The sequence below is a fragment of the Chiloscyllium plagiosum genome, unplaced genomic scaffold (genome assembly GCF_037043375.1).
Source record: "Chiloscyllium plagiosum isolate Xiang-an unplaced genomic scaffold, Cpla_swu_hap1 HiC_scaffold_13, whole genome shotgun sequence".
Lineage (NCBI taxonomy): Eukaryota > Metazoa > Chordata > Chondrichthyes > Orectolobiformes > Hemiscylliidae > Chiloscyllium > Chiloscyllium plagiosum.
The window spans coordinates 47,888,418-47,904,664 of record NW_028270151.1 but is presented as its reverse complement, the minus strand read 5'-3'; the positions used below and the strand labels follow the sequence as shown (position 1 = coordinate 47,904,664).

The 16,247-nt window shown below is 40.5% G+C and overlaps 1 long non-coding RNA gene across 2 annotated transcripts in view; it reads left to right on the top strand.

Moving 5' to 3' along the window:
* The window catches only part of LOC148148316 (uncharacterized), a 62,838-nt gene extending 47,867 nt beyond the window's left edge, over nt 1-14,971 (top strand). For both annotated transcript variants that reach the window (XR_015759185.1, XR_015759184.1), the window contains exon 5: nt 13,078-14,971. This is a non-coding gene — a long non-coding RNA (uncharacterized LOC148148316). The remainder of the gene's footprint in view (nt 1-13,077) is intronic.
* The last annotated feature ends 1,276 nt before the right edge of the window (nt 14,972-16,247 follow it).

The window sequence follows — 16,247 nt, the reverse complement described above, 5'->3', positions numbered from 1 at the left end:
TCTGGACTCCTCACCCCAGTGAAAAGACTTTGCCTATTTATTCTATTCACGCCCCTCATGATTTTATGTACATCTATAAGGTCACCCCTCAGCCTCCAACGCTCCAGGGAAAACAGCCCCAGCCTGCTCAGCCTCTCCCTATAGCTCAAATCTTCTAACCCTGGCAACATCCTTGTAAATCTTTTCTGAACCCTTTCAAGTTTCACAACATTTTTCCGATAGGAAGGAGACCAGAATTGCACACAATATTCCAACAGTGGCCTAGCCAATGTCCTGTACAGCCGCAACATGACCTCCCAACTCCTGTACTCAGTACTCTGACCAATAAAGGAAAGCATACCAAATGCCTTCTTCACTAATCTATCTACATGCAACTCCACTTTCAAGGAGCTATGCACCTGCACTCCAAGGTCTCTTTGTTCAGCAACACTCCCTAGGATCTTACTATTGAATATGTAAGTCCTGCTCTGATTTGCTTTTCCAAAATGCAGCACCTCGTATTTATCTAAATTAAACTCCATCTGTCACTTCTTAGCCCATTGACCCATCTGATCAAGATCCTGTTGTAATCTGAGATAACCTTCTTCACTGTCCACTACACCTTCAATTTTGGTGTCACCTGCAAGCTTACTAACTATACCTCCTATGTTCACATCCAAATCATTTATATAAATGATGAAAAGTAGTGGACCCAGAACCAATCCTTGTGGCACTCGTCACAATAATTAATACTTTTAAAGCATAGTGCACTTGTTTTAAAGTAGCTGTGATAATAGGTTAACATTTTAGTGAGTTTAACTTTGTTACTGTTTTACTGTGGATGTAAATAATATGTAATTTGTTACAGTGTCTCAGCAACTAATCATGTCACATCCATCATTTTAGGACAACTACTATTTGGCGTTCAACATCTCTATTTCAGAAAAGAGCAGAAACCAACATTAGGCAAGAGTTTCCACTTCAGTCACAGTCAATGATCCCAATGCAAATTATGCCCCAAATTATTCATTTTAAAAGATGTTTTTCCCCTCAGCTTCTGCTCAAATTCATTTGCATATTACTGAACACAAATCTGTCACTATCCAGTGTAATCAGACACTGTTTTGAAACACAATTTCTTTCTTAATTAATTTTTAAAATATGCTTTGTCATACAAAGTGGAACTTTGGCAAAGTTTAATTAATACAATTGAACATGGATTTATATAAAAAAATAGGCATTTTTAACTATTATGCCTATCTGCGAGTGGAAGTTTATAGGGGCCCTGAACAACATGGGTAAAGGCAGAATCATGCAATAAATCTACTGAGGTCTAGCTTGATGTGAGGAGCAATTTGTTGCACATTCCATGCATTTGCTGAGTTGTATGGTGAGTTTCTCATTAGGCATTGGCAAGTTGATAATGAAGGGCTTTGCAGCTTGTTTAATGCCTTATTAATGCTACAACTCACCACATTGATATTCAGCTTACAATCTTACCAAACGCGCTGACAAACGAGATGTTGAGAATTCTCAGCACAGAAGTCAAAGCAACGTCAATGTTTCATTGGGCATGATGAGCCCCTATGTTGCTCAGCACCAAGCAGCATCCAGGGCATGGACCATGGGTACCAGCTGCACACACCCCTTATCCAAGAACATTGGCTTCCAACATTTGCTAACCCCTAATAATCATCATGACACCTCTCCTGTTGGAAGGATGTTGTGAAACTTGAAAGGGTTCAGAAAAGATTTACAAGGATGTTGCCAGGGTTGGAGGATTTGAGATATTGGGAGAGGCTGAACAGGCTGGAGCTGTTTTCCCTGGTGCGTTGGAGGCTGAGGGGTGACCTTATAGAAGTTTATAAAATCATGGGCATAGATAGGATAAATAGAGAAAATCTTTTCCCTGGAGTGGGGGAGTCCAGAACTAGATAGCATAGGTGCAGGGTGAGAGGGAAAAGATACAAAAGGGACCTAAGGGGCAATGTTTTCATGCAGAGCGTTGTGCGTGTATGGAAAGAGCTGCCAGAAGAAGTGGTGGAGGTGGTACAATTGCAAAATTTAAAGGCATCTGGATGGGATATGAATAGGAAGGGTTTAGAGGGATATGGGCCAAGTGCTGGCAAATGGGACTAGATTAGGTTAGAATATCTGGACGAGTTAGACCGAAGGGTCTGTTTCTGTGCTGTATGTCTCTAAGACCTTTGACTCTCCAATCCACATCCAGACTACATCTTGGTGCTGCTGTCTTGCTCCCTTAGTGCCCACTCATTTAGCACCCACCTACATGTTCACAGCATCAATGTCTTGCCTTGTTGTGTCAGAGCCTAAGGCAGTTAGTACTTCCATGTTAGCCTGCTGTTTTCTGCAGACACACAGACAGGATGTTTGTCATACTTGCAGGGATCTGTCCAGGGAGGGGGAGCACCTTGTTGTACGAGGAGTTGTCAGCATGTGTCAGCTGCCTGCACACCAAACACATTATCTTTTAGTAACAAATGGCCATGCCATAAGGCGAATGGGGGCTAGTTAGCCCAGTCAATGGGGTGGTGGAGTCTCTGACAGTCAGGGATTCCCAATACCATCAGATATAGGTACAGTCTACACACAGGAGAAAGTGAGGACTGCAGATGCTGGAAATCAGAGCTGAAAATGTGTTGCTGGAAAAGCGCAGCAGGTCAGGCCGCATCCAAGGAGCAGGAGAATCGACGTTTCGGGCATGAGCCCTTCTTAGCAGGAGAATCGACATTTTGGGCATGAGCCTTGGATGCTGCCTGACCTGCTGCACTTTTCCAGCAACACATTTTCAGCTCTGATCTCCAGCATCTGCAGTCCTCACTTTCTCCTAGTTGATTTTAACCTACTGCGAATCCTCTTACAAGGATGCCTTCCTTGAAGAAGCTCTCTTCCAAGAAGGGCTCATGCCCGAAACGTCGACTCTCCTGCTCCTTGGATGCTGCCTGACCTGCTGCGCTTTTCCAGCAACATATTTTCACAATCTGCACACAGTCAAGGCACTTGGCCAGAATCAGTCATCCATTTGGACTAGTCACTGTCAGAGGGTATATCTGACCACCATCCACAGAGTGAGCAACAGTCAGTTTTACAAGGCAATCACAAATAGTCAGGGAATCATGTAATGTCAGTTGGGGAGCTGCAATCACAGGAGGTCAGCAGTCTGCTCAGTCATGTCTAGGGACTGTTCTTCGAAGTTGGTCAGAGGTCTGGGTGGTTACACTGCTGGGAGTCCATCTGTTGATCATTTAGGGGATGCAAGGGATATAGGACCAGTTCTGAAGAAGGGTCACTCGACTTGAAATATAAAGTCTGCTTTCTCTTCACAGATGGTGCCTGATCTGCTCAGTTTTTCCAGCAATTTCTGTTTTTGTTACCAGGATTTTGCCTGGAATTGAAAGTATTAGCTACAACGAAAAGTTGGTCAAACTTGGGTTGTTTTTGTTTGTGTCAGAGGCCCTGCGACGACCTGATAAAAGGATATAAAATGATGAGAGACAAGGATACAGTGGATAGTTAGAGTTTTTTTGCGAGGCTGGAAATGCTAGGGATCATAAGTTGAAGGTGAGAGGGGGAACATTCAAAGGAGATGCGCAAAGAAAGTCTTTTTACACAGAAGGTGGTAGGTACCTGGATAAGTTGCCAGAAGAGGTGGTAGAAGCAGATATAACAGCAATATTTAAGAGATATTTAGACAGACATGTGAACAGGTAGGGAATAGAAGGATACAGACTATGTGTAGGCAGACGGGATTACTTTATAATGTCATCATGGTTGGCCCAGCAAATCTGAAGGACCTGTGCTATACTGTTCTATGTTCTTTGAGACTTAATGAGAAAAGGCACCTGTCTTAACAACAAGATGTAGTTTATTGGATGAGAGCTATAAGTGTAAGTTACCTGAGATGACACACCTGTCTCCAAGGGGACCTTGTAGCAGACTCCTTCTTCATCTGAAGACTATATGACTTCATCAGATTATGCGGGGCTTAATGTTGCTTTGACCATTAACTCTTTCAGTACCAATGCCTATACAACTTATAAGTATAAACATTTTTTAATATGTGTAAAGCATTCCTGATTAGGTATTTGTGCAGATTGTATTACACATATCTGATCAACCACTTTCTCCACTAATTCTCCCAATGCACTCTACCCCTGTGAAACGTTTAGTTCAATTGTTAAAAAAAGGAAAATCTGGCCTATGTGCAATTGCATATTCCAACATTAGAGGGAGCTTGATCATAGGGTAAGATTGCGACTGTGAAGGAGATGATTAATGAGAAGGAACATATACTGTTGAAAGCAGGAGAGGGTGTGGTTTGTAAAATCTATTAGCTTAATTTTAAAAACCATTCTATGCAAGCAGTATTGCTAAATGTTTTACATGTTAGTTTCTGAGCCCAAAATTTGTAATAGCAATGATGATGCAACTGTCAGCATTTCATAGAGTCTTAGAAGCATAGGGATGTACAGCACGGAAACAGACTCTTCGGTCCAACCCGTCCATGCCGACCAGATATCCTAACCCAGTCTAGTCCCACCTGCCAGCACCTGGCCCATATCTCTCCAAACCCTTCCTATTCATATACCCATCCAGATGCCTTTTAACGTTATTACACCTCTGAAACTGACAGCAAGTTCTGGAGTTCAGACAAGGGAGAACTAGCCATTTGGATACAGAACTGGCTCAAAGGTAGAAGACAGAGGGTGGTGGTGGAAGGTTGTTTTTCAGACTGGAGGCCTGTGACCAATGGAGTGCCAAAAGGATCAGTGCTGGGTCCTCTACCTTTTGTCATTTACATAAATGATTTGGATGCGAGCATAAGAGATACAGTTAGTAAGTTTGCAGATGACACCAAAATTGGAGGTGTAGTGGACAGCGAAGACGGTTACCTCAGATTACAACAGGATCTTGGCTAGATGGACCAATGGGCTGAGAAGTGGCAGATGGAGTTTAATTCAGATAAATGCAAGGTGCTGCATTTTAGGAAAGCAAATCTTAGCAGGAATTATACACTTAATGGTAAGGCCCTAGGAAGTGTTGCTAAACAAACACACCTTGGAGTGTAGGTTCATAGCTCCTTGAAAGTGGAGTCTTAGGTAGATAGGATAGTGAAGAAGTTGTTTGGTATGCTTTCCTTTATTAGTCAGAGTATTGATCACAGGAGCTGGGAGGTCATGTTGCAGCTGTACAGGACATTGGTTAGGCCACTGTTGGAATATTGCGTGGAATTCTGAAGATGTTGTGAAAAATGAAAGGGTTCAGAAAAGATTTACAAGGATGTTGCCAGGGTTGGAGGATTTGAGCTATAGGGGGAGGCAGAATAGGCTGGGGCTGTTTTCCCTGGAGTGTCGGAGACTGAGGGGTGACCTTATAGAGGTTTGCAAAATTATGAGGGACATGGATAGGGTAAATAGGCAAAGTCTTTTCCCTGGGGTTGGGGAGTCCAGAACTAGAGGGCATAGGTTTAGGGTGAGAGGGGAAATATATAAAAGAGACCTAAGGGGCAACTTTTTCACACAGAGGGTGGTACATGTATGGAATGAGCTGCCAGAGGAAGTAGAGGAGGCTGGTACAATTGCAACATTTAAGAGGCATTTGGATGGGTATATGAATAGGAAGGGTTTGGAGGGATATGGGCCGGGTGCTGGCAGGTGGGACTAGATTGGGTTGGGATATCTGGTCAGCATGGACGGGTTGGACCAAAGGGTCTGTTTCAGTGCTGTACATCTCTATGACTATGACTCTATAAATGAAATGACAGAAATCCAGAAGTTGATGTTAGTCATTCCAAACCTTTCCGGAGGGTGTAACTGGTGAGATTATGCCAGAATGCAGTCAATAGGAGACTGATGTATTGACAAGAACTCCACTCTTCAGGTATTAGTCTCACTACAGAAGCCTGCCAACAAAAAAACTTTTTGCATGAGATGTAACTGCATTTCAATGTTATGTTAATTACTAGTAAACGCTCTGGACCTGAAAAAACATATGATATTTATGTCAGTTTTCACCATTGCAATAAATATCTTAGCTTCTAACATTTTTGCACTCTTTGGCAGTTATGTTAAAAGTGACAGGTATTAAATCCATTTAAGTTTCTGGTTTGCTGGATTGACTCTGCATCTGTTTATGATTATCAGTCCTGCTGCATGCCAACAGATCCCATTGATTTGGGAAGGAGGAATCTCACACGATAGAGATCACTTCATCTACTTGGGCAGTTTTCCAGCAGTGAGCACCAGTGCCTTACTGATGACCACAAAATCTAACTCATTACGTAAGATATAAGAAGCAGGCTGCTCTGTCATTGAGTGAGATCATGGCTGATCTGATAACCATCAACTCAACTTTCCTGCCTTTTCCCCAAAACAGTTAATTTCCTTATGGATTAAAGATCTGTTTATCGTATCCTTAAATATACTTGATGACCCAGCCCTGTGCCAAAAAGAATCCCACAGATTCACTATGCTCTGGGAGAGGAAATTCTTCCTTATCTCTGTCTTCAGTGGGTGATCCACTATTCTGATATTATGCTGTTCCACAAGGGGAAACAACCTTTCCATATCTATTCTGTTCAGTCCCCTAAGGACCTTGTGTGTTTCAATAAGATGAGTTCTCATTCTTCTGAACTCCAAAGTGTACAAGCCTAACCTGCTTAATATTTCAACATAAAACAGTCTCTCCATACCCAGGATCAACATAATGAACTATCGCTGAAGTGTCTGCAATGCCAGTATATTTTTATTTATATAAAGGCCCAAGACTGTTCACAGTATTTCAGCTGTGGTTTGTACAGTTTAAGCAAGACTTTCTGATTTTTATTTTCCATTCCCTTTGAAACAAAGGCCAACATCCCATTTGCCTGCCTTATTAACTGTTGAATTTGGATGCTAGCTTTTTGAGATTACACACGAGGATTCCAAAACCCCTTTGTGTCATACCTCTCTGCTGTCTATCTCCATTTAAGTAATGTTCAGCTCCTGTGCTGAAGTGCATAACTTCATGTTTTCCCACATTATATTCTATCTGCCAAGTTTGCTCACTTTCTTAACCTGTCTTTACCCTCTGTGTCATCCTCACCCTTGCCTTCCCATCTATTTTTGTGTCATCCACAAGCCGAACTAGAGTACGTTCACTTTCCTCATCCAAGTCAATCATACATAGTGTAAATGATTGTGACCCCAGCACTGATCCCTGTGGCATTCCTGAATATGGCTCCTTATTACAACACTCTATCTTCAGTTAGGTAACCAATAATGCTAATACACTATTTTCAACACAATGGGCTTCTATCTTTTTAAACACCCTAATGTGTGGTACCTTATTAAATACTTTCGGAAAATCCAAGTGTATTACATTGAATGCTCCCCCTTTATCCATTATTCATGTTACAGCCTCAAAGAATACTATTACATTTATCAGGCAAGATTTCCCCTTTGTGAAACTATGGTGACCCTGCATGTTTTCATATCTCTGAATGCACTACTATTGCATCCTTTATAATGGACTCTAACATTTTCCCAATAACACACGATAACTTAACTGGTCTGTCGTTACCTGTTTCTTTGCCTCCCTCTCTTTTCAAATAAAGGTATTACTTTGGCAGTTGTCAAATCCTCTGGGATATTTCCAAAATCTAAGGTTTCTTGGAGGATTACTACCAGTGCATTCAGGATCTCTGTCGCTACTTCTTAAATGTCCGAGAATCCCAGCAGATCTAAGGGACCTTGAGCTCCATTAGTTTCCCCAGCAATTTTCTCTAGTGACAGTTATTTTATGCATTTCCTCTCCTCCTATTGTCCCTTGATTATTTAGTAATTTTGAAATTGCTATTGCTGTTTTCTACTGTGACAAGGGATGCAAAATATTTATTCAATTTCACTGCCATTCCTGGTTTCTCTATTATTTCTCAGTGCTGTTCTCTTGGGGATCTATGTTAACTTTGGCCACTCTTCCTTTTCATATATTTAAAGATACTCTTGCTGTCCATCTCAATAGTACTTATAAGTTTACAGTTAGAAATTCTCTTCTCCCCGTTTATTGATTTTGTTGGTTATCTTTTGTTGGTTTTTATAGGTTTGTGAATCCTCTGGCTTAGCACTAATCTTTGGTAACTATATATATTTTTTCTTATGATTTGAACCTAGCCTTAACTTTCCTGGTTAACAATGGTTGATTTATTCCCTTCCTAAAATCCTTCTTTCTCACTGGGAAATATCTTTACTTTGAGGCAGGAGCATTTTTTTTCAATATCTGCCATTATTCCTTAATTGTCTTTATTGGTAAACTTCTTCTCCAGTCCACACAGCTAGCTCTGTCCTTATTACTTTGTAATTGCCTTTATTTAATCTAAGGACAGTTGTTTCTCATCCAAGTTCCTCATTCTCAAACTGAATGCTAAATTCTTCTATAGTATTTCCTGGGACTCCTCTTACCTTGATATCATTTATTAAACCTGCCTCGTTTGTTTGAAGAATGATTGAAGACTCTGGGTCTATACTCAATGGAGTTTAGAAAGATGAGGGGGGTTCTAATTGACACATACAGAATAAATGTTGGGAAGATGTTTCCACTGGTAGGAGAGACTAGAACCCAAGGGCACAGCCTTAGAATAAAGGAAAGACCTTTTAGAATGGAGGTAAGGAGAAACTTCTTTAGCTAGAGAGTGGTTTACCTACAGAATTCATTGCCACAGAAGGCTGTGGAGGCCAGGTCATTGAGTATATTTAAGACTGTGATAGATAGGTTCTTGAGTATCAGGGGGATCAAGGGTTACAGGAAGAAAGCAGGAGAATGGGGTTGAGAAACTTATTAGTCATGATTGAATGGCAGAGCAGACTCGATGGGTGAATGGCCTAAATTTTGCTCCTATGTCTTATTATAAAACTAGATCCATAGTAACCTGATTCCTGACTGGATCCATAATATATTATTCTAGGAAACTGTTGCAATCATACTTTATGGATTCTACCTCGTGGTTACCTCTGCTAATCTGAATACCCCAATCTCTGTGAAGATTGTGTCATGCACGATTAATGGGATTACATGCCTTGACTCATACAGTGATACAGCATGGAAACAGACCCTTCAGTTCAACTAGTTCATCCGAATGTAATCCCAAACTAAACTATTTCAACCTGCCTGCTGCTGGCCCATCCCTCCAAACCTTCCCTATTCATGCACTTACCTAAGTGTCTTTTAATTGTTGTGATTATGCCTACATCCACTACATCCTGAGAAAGTTAATTCCACATGCTATCACCTGATTTATTATCAGTCCAACTAAATAGCTATTGTTGGGGGGCTTATAGACTACTCCTACCAGTGTCTTGTTTCTTTTTCTGATTCTTACCTCCACTCATATGGAATCTATATCTTCTGATCTACGATCATTTCTTGCTTTCGTACTTATTCTATCCTGTACCAACAAAGCTATCCCACCAATGTTTCCTTCCTGCTTGTCCTTTCGAAAATTTAGTTCCCAGCTTTGGTCTCCTTGTCTCCATACGAACAGACCCATTTACCTGTATTTGTGCTGTTACTTCATGTATTTTGTTTCAAGTACTGCATGCATTCAAGAAAAGAGCCACTAATTTTGCCTTTTTGCCATTTTGCTCATTTTGACCCTATTTGCTGCTGCTTTCCTATGTTTGTACACTCTGTCCCTTCCTGCCCCACTCTGGGTATCATTATCCAACTCTCTGCCCTGCAGTACTGTCATGTCCTTTTGCTTTCTAAGCCTACATTTCTCCTCTTTTTCAGGAATTGCTAGAATTACAGAGACTTCCAGAGGACTGGAAAATTGCTAATGTGGCACCCATGTTTAAAAAGGAAGTAAGGCAATAGATGGAAAATTACAGTCTAATTAGCCTAATCTCGGTCATGGGTAAGATCATGGAGGGATGAAATTTCTGAATACTTGGAAGTCTATGGTAAAACTGGGCAAAGTCAGCATGGTTTCATCAAGGGGAGGTCATGCCTGACAAATCTGCTAGAATTCTTTGAGGAAGTTTCAAGCATAGAACATACAACATAAAGCAATACAGTGCAGAACAGGCCCTTCGGCCCTCAATGTTGCGCCGACCTGTGAACTAATCTAAGCCCATCCCCCTACACTATCCCATCATCATCCATGTGCTTATCCAAGGATTGATTAAATCTCACTAATGTGGCTGAGTTAATTACATTGGTAGGCAGCGCTTTCCATGCCCTAACCACTCTCTGAGTAAAGAACCTGCTTTTGACATCTGTCTTAAATCTATCACCCCTCAATTTGTAGCTATGTCCTCTCGTACAAGCTGACATCATCATCCTTGGAAAAAGACTTTCACTGTCTACCATTTCTAATCCTCTGATCATCTTGTATGTCTCTATCAAACTCCCTCTTCGCCTTCTTCTTGCCAATGAGAACAGACCCAAATCTCTCAGCCTTTCCTCATAAGACCTTCCCTCCAGACCAGGCAACATCCTGGTAAATATCCTCTGCACCTTTTCCAATGCTTTCACTTCCTTCCTGTAGTGGGGCGACCAGAACTGTACACAATTTCCATTTGGCCACACTAGCGTTTTGTATAGTTGCAGCATAATTTGCGCCAAGTAAATTAGACCAAAGCGAGCCAATGGATGTTATCCATCTGGACTTCAAGATGCCCTTTGAGAAGGTGCTGCACAGGAGGTTACTGAGTAAAATAAGGACCCATGGTGTCAGAGGCAAGGTGCTAGCATGGATAAAAGCCTGTCTGTCAGACAGAAAGCAGAGACTGGGGATAAAAGGGTCCTTTTCAGGATGGCAGCCGGTGACAAGTGGTGTTCTGCAAGGCTCAGTGTTGGGATCCCAACTTTTCACTTTATACATTAACGATCTAGATGAAGGAACTGAGGGCATTCTGGCTAAGCTTGCAATGATACAAACATAAGTAGAGGGACATTGAGGAGGTGGGGAGGCTGCAGAAGGATTTGGACAGGTTAGGAGAGTGGGCAAAGAAGTAGGAGATGGAGTACAACATGGGAAACTGTGAGGTCATGCACTTTGGTAGGAATAATAGAGGCAAGGACTATTTTCTAAATGGGGAGAAAATTCTGAAATGCAAAGAGACTTGGGAGTTTTATTCCAGGATTCTCTCAAGGTAAACCTGCAGGTTGAGTCAGTAGTTAGGAAGGCAAATGCAATGATGGCATTTATTTTGAGAGGACTTGAATATTAAAGCTGGGATATAATTCTGAGGCTCTATAAGACTCTGATCAGACTACATTTGTAGTACTGTGTGCAGTTTTGGGCCCCATATCTCAGGAAGGATGTACTGGCCAGTTCAGGGGAGATTCATGGGAATGGTCCCAGGAACGAAAAGCTTAACATGTGAGGAATGTTTGAGGACTCTGGGTTTATACTCGATGGAGTTTAGAAGGGTGAGGGGGATCTAACTGAAACTTACAGAATACTGAATGGCCTGGACAGTGGATGTTGGGAAGATGTTTCCATTTGGTCGAAGAGATTAGGACCCGAGGGCATAGCCTTAGAGTAAAGGGAACACCTTTTAGGACAGAGATAAGAAGAAACTTCTTCAGCCAGAGAGTGACAAATCTATGGAGTTCATTGCCACAGAGGGCTATGGAGACCAGGTCACCGAGATAGATAGGTTCTTGAGTATCAAGGAAACCAAGTATTTTGAGGGGAAAGCAGGAGAATGGGTTTGAGAAACATATCAGCCATGATTGAATGGCAGAGCAGACTTGATGGGCTGAATAGCCTAATTTCTGTTCCAATGTTTTATGACAGCTCCCAACTCCCCCCCTCTAAATAGTTTACAGCACTGTCTGAAATATTTATTATTCAATTTGCCAAGACATTTGTCCCAGCTTAATTGAAGTGAAGCCCATTCCACAGGAACATTTCCCTTCCACCCTAGTGCTGGGAACAGTGTCCCACAAATTGAAACCCAACAAGTCTTTGAACCATGCAGTTTACTCCTTGATTTTATTTTCGCTATGTCAGTTGGCCTGTGGCTGAGGTCATAATCCAGAGATTATTACGTTGAAGGTTCTGCTTTTTAATTTAGTTCCTAACTGATCAACCTTTTTCAGGAGATCCTTCTTTCCGGGTCCTATCAATGTCATTGGTACCAATGTAGGTGATAACAACTGGTTCACTCTTTTTCCACGCCAGGTTTTTTCCAGCATGGAGGAGATGTTCATAACCCTGGCATTGGGCAGGCAGTACAGCCTTCAGGACTCACGCTCACAGCTGCAGAGAACAATACCTATCCTCTTAATTATATTGTCACCTACCAGAATTACATTCCTATTCATCTTCCCAATTGAATGGCTCCCTGTATCAAGATGCCATGGTCAGTTTGCTCATTCTCCCTGTGCTTCCCAGTCTCATCGACCACAACTTACAAGAACATCACAACTGTTAGGTAGTTGCAGGAGCTGAGCTCCTCAATTTAAACACATGGGTCCCTGTAGCTGCCTCAATTGCAGTCACACCCTCTTGCTGATGATCACTGGCCAATTTTGAATTACTTAGACTGAGACATTTGACTGCCCATTGGACCAAAGTATCCAGATAACCTTTCTATTGAAGTGACACAATGTCAGACGGTTAGATTCCAGCTCCTCGACTCAGATCCATAGTTCCTCAAGCAGCAAACACTCCTTTAAAGAAAAGATAACGAAAACTGGAAATGTTAACACAAGCTGAACACCTTACTCTTACTTTAAAGACTAGACATATTCACTAGTCCTGCTTATGACTCAGCTTTTTTCCCTGCAGTTGTAACACCCTATTATGATTTGTGATGTTACTATGCCACTGGTCCCACTGCAGATTGCCCCCTTGATTCATAGCTTTTGTCCTCTCTCACTTACCTCACTATGAACTGCCTACCTTTTGTAGTAAACCCGAATTAAAGCATCTTTGTCACCCTTTGCACTTTGAACCAAAATTTTCAAGAATATACTCACTTGGCTTTTGTCTCACCTTGCCGAAGTCTCGTGTACACTTATCATGCTCCTTACTGATGAGAACATCTGATGTCCATGTAAAACTTCTGAAACTTTCTTGAATTCTGCTAGAGTTGGAGTTCCACCAAATGGATCTGCAAAACCTGAATGTTTATGTCATGGCACAGGAGAGCAAGTCCTCACATTGGAACACATTGTGCATTACTGGGAACACAGATGAGTCACTTGTGGATTTCACAAATTGGTTATGCATAAAGTTGGATGACTATTCATTGGGATCATGGAAAAAAGAAATCACAGAATATTGTAATAGACAATCCCTCTCAGGAGATTCAGTGAGCTGGTTTAAAGTTCACAGTGTTCCTAATTTTATATTTGAATAGGCTAAATGGAACAAATAAGTGTTCCTTGTTGCATGTATTATGTTTTATGTAATAATATCTTGAGAGATTGTGTGGAGGGGGAGCTATTAAGCAATGAGGAATGCTGGGATCTTGGCTGAAACAGATTGCTGAGTGGTGCTACTTCCATTTTAATGCTGAAAAATAACATCAGAAATTAACTTGACATTGTATCTGTGTGCACGAGATGCCCCTTTACTGTTTACACATCAAATCATGTCCCCCACCTCTCTTCACCACTAACCCTTGGGACCTTCTCATCCCCTTCTAAAGTGAGATCGCAGACTTCCTTTGTCCTGACATTCTAGCATTTGTGCTCTGAAGATTGTTTAAATTCCAGCAGTGGCTACTGCTGTCAATGGCCCTTCTGGGACCACCTATGGAGCTACTGGCCACTCAGATTGACTGGCAGCTTTCTGTACAGTAAGGGCTGGATGTTTAATTCCTAACCAATCAATGATTCCAGGGGCAACCAATAGCAGCAGGAAAGTGAAATTTTGCAGCAAAGTGAAGTGAAAAGAGAAAGATGAGATAATGAAGGTGGACACACAGGCACAACATACTTAACAATTTAAGTTTTATTATTAAAAATTTATTCCTTTTTTTCAATTCTCAACTTTTCTCTCTTGATGTGCAGAATTTTTGTTGGGAGACTGGATCAGTGTGCACATCCTGATTGCAGAGGTCAGCATCTTAGCTGTGTAATCCATATGGCTCAGTCCTATTATGTCATTTGAGGATCGATTTGACCAAGTCCTCATGCGTAGCAGTATACTTTGTTTACTGAAAGCATGGATTTGAATATTATAGGTACTACATTCGTGAACTTTCTGACCTCTCAATAGAAATAGGCTTCAGCATTGGATACGACCTTGCACAATGATTTGTAATTGTAAGCAACATGCATTATATATCAATAATTTGAAACATAGAGCTATATTTTAGATTAGAGTGGTGCTGGAAAAGCACAGCAGGTCAGGCAGCATCTGAGGAGCATGAAAATCATCAGATGCAGTCCTCACTTTCGCCTATATTTTAGTTGTACCAACTTACTTTTTATACTATGCATCTTTATGGCTAAACAGTCAAAAGTTTAGATTATGCTGCTTTAAATAGTGAGTCCTAACATTTAACATCACAATGTATTTGAATAATCTGTCCCTGTTTTCATCCACTGGATATACGTGGCCTCCTCCAGTAGAGGTCGCTATATAGCTATCAGGAACCCTGATTTTTTTTTGTTCATGACTGAGCGCAGGGCTATTGAGGTCAATTATAATACCCTTTACCATTGCTTGAAATGAGATCTGTTCACTCTGTGCAGACTGGGAATTGAACTAATATCTTTCTGGCCTGAAACAGTTTGTCTAATCACTGCCTTAACCAGCTGGATGGAATGTGAAATTTATTTTAAATGCTTTATTTTAGTATCATTATATTTGCATTTTAATAATAACATTATCGCTAATCTTAGCAACTTCTTGTACTATTAGGAATGTAACATCATAACGTGCATCCTAAAAATGTAAATTATAATAAAAATGCCAAGCAAAAAAAATTAAGAATTCCTTGAAGTCAAAGTTATTTCTATGCCCGATGGACATGGTTGTCCAAATACAGGATGTAAACTAAATAACCAGAAGTATTTGTTTTGAACACAATGGCAACTTCTTGTTGACTGACTAATCATCTGTCTCAATAGCACATTCTTGACTTGGTAACCTTTCTCTTCCTTTGTCCTTGAAGATCAAAGTTGATTCAAAAATTATAGGAACTTAGATAAGCATTTACTAGTCATTTCTTAGATAATATCTGAAGTATTTCTGGACTGCTTACATGTTTGTTGTTTTAGCCAAAATTGGACTCTAACCAGTACATTCACTTGTTTAGACATTGGATTAAATACTTGCAATAATTTATAAGCAATGCTTTCATAATTTATTGTTCATTTTATTTTTGAGCACAATGTTTGAAATATACATGAAAACCTTCCAGTATATTTCAAATATATCCAAAGCTAACAATTCCAATATCCAAAAAATATTGGATGACTTTTTATATAGTCCATACCAAATCACATTTTGCAGCAGCATTAAGAAAATTTTGCATTGTTTTAGATCATTTTCAGCAGAAATGTGCATATTCAAATCAAAATAAATTCAAGACAAGAGGCATTCATGTTCAATCCCTTCATGTTGCATAGTTGACCGGAGGCATGGCAGCAGGAGGGATGTATAAATTAATCTCCAATGCTTTTTGATTTCAAGAGGATAATCTGGGGAATGTTCCATTATTGATTCTTGATGATTGTTAAGAATGGTTAATGGAAATTTGTTTGCAATGCTTCCTGTAGGTGAACAGCTCCTTGGTACTTGCTGCTGTGAATAACACAGAAATAAAAGGCACTGAACTGTGCAGTGATCATGTGGAGGAGGTGGAGAGAAAACTGAGAGTAAATTAACAGGTATATTGTTTGCAATGGTTTGGTTATATCAAAATAAATATATAATAGACTAACATAGTGTACACCTTGTAACAGAGATGGTCACAACTTGATAGAAATTAGATTCTATGAAATTCTAAGAATACCTGAAATCCACCAACTGGGGAAAAGCCACTAATCTGATAATGAAGAATTACTTTAACAAGTAATTCTGATCAGAAGTAGCCTTCCATAAATCCTAGGTGATAATTTCCAGGTCCATTTATGGATCTTGGATCATTCATAGCTTTCTCATATTTTATTGATTGTTTAAGCCCTAAAAACTTCAAGTTGCCAAGCAGTTTGCTTACCTCCTCAGAAGCTTGTGTTATCTATTTGGTGCAAAGATTAAATATCACACTGAAATTTACAACAAATAATATGTCCAAAGCAAAAGC